At 52.5% G+C, this 7,388-nt stretch overlaps 1 protein-coding gene across 7 annotated transcripts in view; it reads right to left on the bottom strand.

The window, feature by feature from the left end:
• Positions 1-7,388, bottom strand: part of LOC107147020 (S-adenosyl-L-methionine-dependent tRNA 4-demethylwyosine synthase TYW1-like) — a 194,855-nt gene that overhangs the window by 96,999 nt on the left and 90,468 nt on the right. The window lies entirely within an intron of this gene.

Genomic DNA, 7,388 nt, shown 5'->3' with positions numbered 1-7,388 from the left:
AAGCTATAAATTTTCATAAAAAGTTCCATGTCAATGCTAATACTTTACAAAAGCGTTTTAAAATAACTAAGGAACAAGCTAGACAAATAATAAAACAATGTCAAAATTGTGTGACCTTTTTACCACAAGTTAATCTTGGAGTCAATCCTAGAGGATTGATACCTAACCATATTTGGCAGATGGACGTCACACACTTGCCAGAATTTGGAAAATTAAAATATTTGCATGTTACAGTTGATACTTCTGGATTTTTGATGGGCTCCCTTCATGCCGGAGAAAAAACTAAAGATATTATAGCTCATTGTTTACAGGCCAAATTTGGGGGCCAACAGAGGTGAGGCAAAGAACCTCACCTCCCCACTGGTGCAAAGGCCAAATCTGGGGGCCAACAGAGATGAGGCAAAGAACCTCACCCCCCCACTGGTGCAAAGGCCTATCCACAAGTATGGCTGTACGCTGGACCGGTAGTCAGTGACGTGTAAGATCAATTGCAATGGTACCAACCTAGACAGGAGGCTGACGCCTTGAGGTCAGCTCATCCGATGACGGGTAAGGACCACATGTAGTATTGGACAACCTAACAGGCACGGTCCCTAAGCCACATTGCTTGTTGTTTAATTAAACAGAAGGGGGGAGATGTTGAGAGCCAAGGCAGGTCAAAATTATGCCTGGCATTTGCCAGAGGGAATGTTTGAAAGGTGACACCAGCGAACCATTGAGATGATGATTTGAGTTAAGCTATATATAATTGCTGTGATGCTGAATTGATTGTATTGTATATTTGACCTTTACTGTCAGGCAATGGGGAGGCTCTTGCTGCCTCGGGCACCTGCTACTTTGGAGTTCTCGTGGGGATTTCCGGAGAGTTCCCATTGGTTGGGGAAGTGCCGGAAGAGGGATTTCCGGAGGAGGGATTTCCGGTTGGTGTGTGGTGTGTCCCAGAAGAAGGCCGCGTGGGTGGCTTTGGTGGAAAAGCGTGCGTGCAGTGCTGGTAAGAGTTGAAATAAAGTAGCTGCTATTTGAACCTACAAGGCTTTGTGGCGGCTTGGTTATTCGTGCCCAGCCAGACTGCAGCATTTCTTGTCAGTTAACCTTCAACAAAGCTCCTTCTTTCTGAAAACCAGGGCCACAGAACTGGCTTCTGTGCACGCACCAAGCTCTGGCTCAGAGTCAGACCAGTAGAGGGAAAGCATAGAGCGGACTACAAACCTTCCTAACAGGGCTCGAAGCTGCCTCCACCTGAAAATGAACGTGCGCAAACACCTGAGGGAACAATGAGAACGCTCCCCCAAGACCAGGAGAAGGTCAGCAGTGTACCACTGACCGTGCTAGGCAGTGTGCTTAAGTGGAGAAGGAAGGAAGAGGCAAACCAACTGGGAAGGAGAAACAAAACCGTCTCCATCTGCAGGTGACACTACAGTCTCCACAGAACACCCCAAGAAACCTACCAACAACAACCAAAAGAATACGGAAAACTAACAGGTGAGCGCAGCAAGGTTGCAAGATGCAAGACCAACACCAGAACGAGTTCTGCACACCAGCAAGGAATGCCTGCAGGGCGAAACGGGAGAGCGCGCTGCTCTGGGATAAGGCCAGATCTGACAGAGCACATTAGGACTCATACACTGAAAACTGAAAACTACAAAATGCTCGTTAAAGAAACCAAAAGTCTGCATGAATGGAGCCAAAGAGCAAGTGCTTAGGATGCAAATTAAAATACAATAAGATCTTGTGGGGGGGACTCTTGGTTTGGGCCTGCAGGTGTTGGGAACAGGAAGCAGGATGAGGCTGGGCTGCGTGGCCTTCCTTCTGTGCCTCCAACTGTGAGCCAGCCTCCTGATCACTCTGCAGGAAGACCTGCCAAGCCTGCGAGGAACCTTCATCTGAAAGCTGGCAACACGAGGTCAACGAGCCCCAAGGTCACCAACCTCTTCAAGATGGAAGGCACCAGGATAAGAATGAGATTTCTGAGATTCCAGGAACAGCGAGCCATGTGGGCCAATCACCCCATGATGGTGTTCTCCCCTCAAACACACATGCCAAGCAGGCAAATAAGCGGCCACTCGCCCTAGCAAGTTGCTCCTGGGCCTTCATTCCCAGGAGAGCGAAATTGCGTCCACATGAAACCTGGCACAGAGGGAGGGGTCCCAGATGGCTGGCGGAGAGACGCAGCGCTCTTGTCGCTCTATAACCCAGGTCTCTACTAGTGGGAATACTGCTTCTCTGAGGGTGACAGAGGACCCTACACAGCTGCTCTTGCATAGAAATCACCAGCGCTGTGCCTGCGCCCAGGGCTCCAGGCCTCAGTGTTAGAGCAGGCCTCCTGACCCCCAGCCCACACAGGGCACAAGGGCCTTGGCAGAATCACCGCATCAGCACCCTGAACTCCCAGACGCCACTCACTCCAATCAGCTGCTACCCACCCATAGGAACTCTGGTGCCACTCCCCTGTGGACCCCCAACGACCAACATGGGGTTCCCCAGTGGCCTCCATCTTGCGAGACGGCAGCTCCGGCCACAGTCCCCACTGCACAGGAGTCTGACTGCACCCGGGGACATCCCACAGCTCTGGAGACGACCAGGAGCCCCAACATTGCACGTCACAGAGCTAGTCTCTGAAAACACGGCGCAGTGCCATGGCCCGGCTCCCCCACTCGGCCCTCCACCCTGGAAGCAGCCCAGCTCCATCCTGGTGAGAGAGGTCCCTAGGAGGAGAGGCTGCAGAGGGACCAGGATCTGGGGAGACTTCCAGGTGCCCTGCACCAGGACTGGCCCTCCCACTGTGGTCACCTTCACCGTCCAGAGGGCAGAGACACCAGGCAACAGCAGACATTCCCACCTGTTGGATGAGAAGGGAAGCAGGAGAGATGCTGATCTCCAACCAAAGCCATCAACAATGCTGGTTCTTCCTTGAGATTCCTTTTCCTCTTTCCCTCTGCCCTCACATCCCCAACGTGTGGGAAACCAAGTACTTTGCATGAATTAGAATCTTGAGGATGGGATGTCTGAAGAGCATATTACAGTTGTGTTGTATATGCCTTTTTTTCCCCCTTTTTCGTCCAATTTAACATGTTTTATTTTCCTTAATACATATGTGGGTTTTATTTATTCTACTGTCTTCCCACATACCTGCCTGCCCCAAATTACTTCCTGTCTGTTCTCCTGCTACTGACCCTCTCCATAAGATTCCTCTTTCATGCTTCCTAAGATCTACTAACTCCACATCCTCACATCCTGCCTCCTCAGCAGAAAATCCCACACCTCACCCTAGTTCACTGTCCTCCATCAGAAACTGTAAAGCCTTTTACAAACCTACTGATTGTGACAATCAAGTCCAACATTTCTATACATTGTGACCAAACTATAAATGTCTTAATAGCAACTAACTGCTCATAGGTGGTACACTGTTTACACTGGGATCTGTTAACACTGTCCTTCCCCACAAGGGAGGGGTCCTAGAACCCCACAGGTGCACTATAAGCCTATGGGTGAAGACGGTAACACCTTGGACCCACAGAGCTAAAAGGATCATGAAAAGACAAGGGAAGAAACTGCCCCAACAAACCAAGATACCACATTATTAGACTCCATGGCCAGCACAGCGCAAGAAATGCCAGAGAGGTGACCAGGAAGTACGTCGTGATTAAGATAAGAGCAAATACAGGCAGCAAAAGACCATTTTGACACAGAGCTACCTAAACAAACACAGGAAGCACAAGATGACCTCAACAGGGAGACAGAGGATCTAAAGGAAAACAAAAACACAAAAACCTGGACAGAAGCGCAGTGGGCAGCTGGGTTTGCCATACCCCAAAACAGGGAGACACCAGGGCGTCCTTCAAAGGTGAACAGACTAACCGTTAAGTCCCAGAGAAGCCCATGAGCCTTAGGGTCACACACTGAAACTGACCATCTGCCGTTCTCAAGAGGAAAAACTGCAGACAGGAAGGACAGGTCAGTGGCAGTTAGGGGCAAGGGAGGGCCAGGCATGGAAGGTGGACGGGACTGCAGAAGGGCAGCACGAGGAAGACCTTCATGGTGACAGGACAGATCTGCTGTCCATTTGGGTGCTGGGTCAAACCCAGGGCTTCACGCATGGCAAGCACCCCTCTACCACTGAGCCATGCTCCCCGCCCACTCATCTCTCTATTGTGACAAAATGACCTCAATCTATGCAAACGTAAGCTTTACGCTCACACACATACAAGAAGTAAAGCTGACGGAATCTGAACAGACCCAGGGCTGTGCCTCTGTCACCCCCTGGAGGTGATCTGCTCCAGTCCATGTCAGAGCCAGTCATCTGGGACAACCAGGAGAGGGTCCAGGAGGCCTGGCTGCACCTCCTCATGGTTTGGTATCAACCTGTAATGCTTTTACAAAGAAAGAGCTTCATACTGAGCTTTCTTTCCTAAAAAATCTTTTTGGTTGTAGGTGGACACAGCACCTTTACTTCATTGGTTTCTGTGGTGCTGAAGATGGAACCCAGGGCCTCCCCTGCGCTAGGCAAGCACTCTGCCACTGAGCCCCAGCCCTATTTCACAGCTTTCTCTGGTGGTCAACCTGGGTAACAGGAAGCGGAGCTTCAGTGTGACCATGACTTGCGCTACCTGTCGGAAGCCCTGGCACTTCCAGAAGAACCAGCAGTCTCCTGAGAAGTCAGAGGTGGTCAGCGGCTGTCTGGCCATCCTGACGTCTCTGGTTCAAGGCCAGCCGTGGGCCTGCAGGAAAAGCCAGGCGGGAAATGCAATTGCTGGGTCACAGGCATGGTGTCAACACAGAAGGCAGGACATGATGGGCAAGCAGCCAGTGGAGGGGAACAGGCTAGAAGACACCTAATGGGAAACAAGCCACTGGGATGGGTCTCTGAGGGTTCCCAAGCCACGAGAGCAGAGCACTCACTGGGCCACAGCTGGACAGTGAATTCCAGAGGGAAGCAGTGGAGCCGGACACCGTGGGCCGCATGGATGACCAGTTAGAGAGCAGTTCTGGCTTCAGTGTCAGGCTGTGCCACGTCGCTCTCAACAGGGCCAAGAAACGGAACTGCCAGCCCTTTCTCTGGACGGTGCTTGTGAAGAAGTTCCCAGGGCCCAGGTGAACCTCAAGTGAGAAGGCGTGGGAATCTCTGCGCCAGGCTGTGCCTGGCCCTGCAGGTACCTCAAGCCCTCTGGGGCACCCTCCTCACAGCCTCCCACCATCTGCTACCTCGTTCCCAGCTGGTATCTGAGCTGACACTGCAGCCCACGTGCAGCCTCTCTGTCCTCACGTTCCCAAACAAATAAGACACAAACACAGCAGACAATGCCACGATGGTGCAGACACAAACACGCAGACAATGCCATGACCCCCACCACCCTGGCTGGCGCCCCTGCACCCAGGCTGTACCCTCACCCGCACCCTTACAACCCCTCCCACCCAGCCCTGCATTCCACCCGCAGCCCACCTGGCGCTGGGAGGCTCCACAGCCTCAGCCTACTCAAGTGCGCCCACCCCTCCCGCCACCTGCTCTGGACCTCCAGCATCTCCATGGTTCCTGCTGCACAGGTTCCTGGTAAACAGCTACCTTCCTTGGCCATCCCCAGGCCCAGCTCAAGCAGCCCCCCTCGGCTCTGCCACAGCTCTGGTACCACCAGCAGGCACGCTTTTGCTGGCACACTGTCTCTCTGTTAGACCATCTTGAAGCGGGATGTTTTGGGCTTGACTCTGTATTCCTGGTGACTGAGCAACGCCTCACCCACGGATACTGGAGAATATAGATAACGCAGGCCTGCCCCGGCTCCTCTGCCTCTCCTCTTTACGAGCTACCTGGTGCGCCAGTTCTCTCCACAGCTATGTCAACATTTCAATACTTGAAGCTCCTGGACCTGCTCGTTCTGAGCGGTCATGCCTTTGACGGGCCACAGCTCAGACACACAAATCAGCCCTCGAGGGCTTTCAGCCTCAGACTGAGCTGAGACTAGAGTGTGTGGAGTCTCAACGGATGACTCTCACATTGCTAAACCCATTAACCTGGGAAACCTTGCGGGGACCCGAGGGGGCAGCCGACGCCAGCTCCTTGCCTTTCTTGGTACCAGGCTGCTCTTGCCATGGAGCACGCGCCCGCAGCGCCAGCCCTTCCCACGCAGCCCTCAGTGATCCCTCACACCCGCAATGCTGTGCAGCACCATGAGATTTCAGAGCAGCTCATCACCCAGGACCCCAGCTGCCTGGTCTGGCTCCTTCCTACACATGGCCTTCCGTACCTGCCATTTTTCAGCTAAAAATCATGTTTTCAAGGTTTATCCATGACCTTTTTAAAAACAGCATTTCTTCAGTGGAGAATTTGAACAGAAAACTGAGCCGAACACCATGGAACCTCCAGGTATCCGCCACCCAGCCTCAGCGCACTCTCCAGCCCCTATCCGCAACTGCTGACCCTGAGCTTGCTGGACCCATGGGCAGACACCCCACTGCTGCCTGCAACCTCGGCAAGGACACAAGGTGGGGCAGCTGCACGGATGCTGGTCTTCCAACAGGTGTCTTCTCCTAGTGGCCACCTCCACCCACGCTGACTTTTCCTTTTCACTTAAAAAAAAGGTACTAGATGAGGCACTGGTCCTAATAAAAGTGCTCAAGAGGAAAAACACAAGTAGTGTCATGAACTAAACCTCAGACAGAATTCTCCAGATGCCAAAATCCAAAGCAATCTGAAACTTGATGAACACCCTGGAGCCTTCTGACAGCCGAATGCACACGGGGGGCTGCTCACTACTGTTGCTTTCCCTGTCGCCCGAGAAGCGACGGGAGGTCAAGACAGGGAAGGGACGGGAGGTTACAACAAGGGTGTTTTGCTTCTGTTTTTTTCAGCATGCACCTTTCTAAAAATTACAAACCAGGGAGCACTTCAAGATGTCTAGACGAGGGCTAAAAACAGAAGCCATCTCACACTGAGAAGAGCCTAAGAACCTGAGAAGCAGAATGCAGGGCTTCACACAGGCAGCTCATCACCCAGGACCTGTCAGGCTTAGGAGGGCCGCAGACAGGCAGCCCCCCGTGTGCATTCGGCTGTCAGAAGGCTCCAGGGTGTTCATCAAGTTTCAGATTGCTTTGGATTTTGGCATCTGGAGAATTCTGTCTGAGGTTTAGTTCATGACACTACTTGTGTTTTTCCTCTTGAGCACTTTTATTAGGACCAGTGCCTCATCTAGTACCTTTTTTTTAAGTGAAAAGGAAAAGTCAGCGTGGGTGGAGGTGGCCACTAGGAGAAGACACCTGTTGGAAGACCAGCATCCGTGCAGCTGCCCCACCTTGTGTCCTTGCCGAGGTTGCAGGCAGCAGTGGGGTGTCTGCCCATGGGTCCAGCAAGCTCAGGGTCAGCAGTTGCGGATAGGGGCTGGAGAGTGCGCTGAGGC

The sequence above is a fragment of the Marmota marmota genome, unplaced genomic scaffold, assembly GCF_001458135.2.
Source record: "Marmota marmota marmota unplaced genomic scaffold, marMar, whole genome shotgun sequence".
In the NCBI taxonomy this organism is placed as follows: Eukaryota; Metazoa; Chordata; class Mammalia; order Rodentia; family Sciuridae; genus Marmota; species Marmota marmota.
Note: the sequence above shows the minus strand (reverse complement) of the source record. Positions and strands in the feature narration are given on the sequence as shown.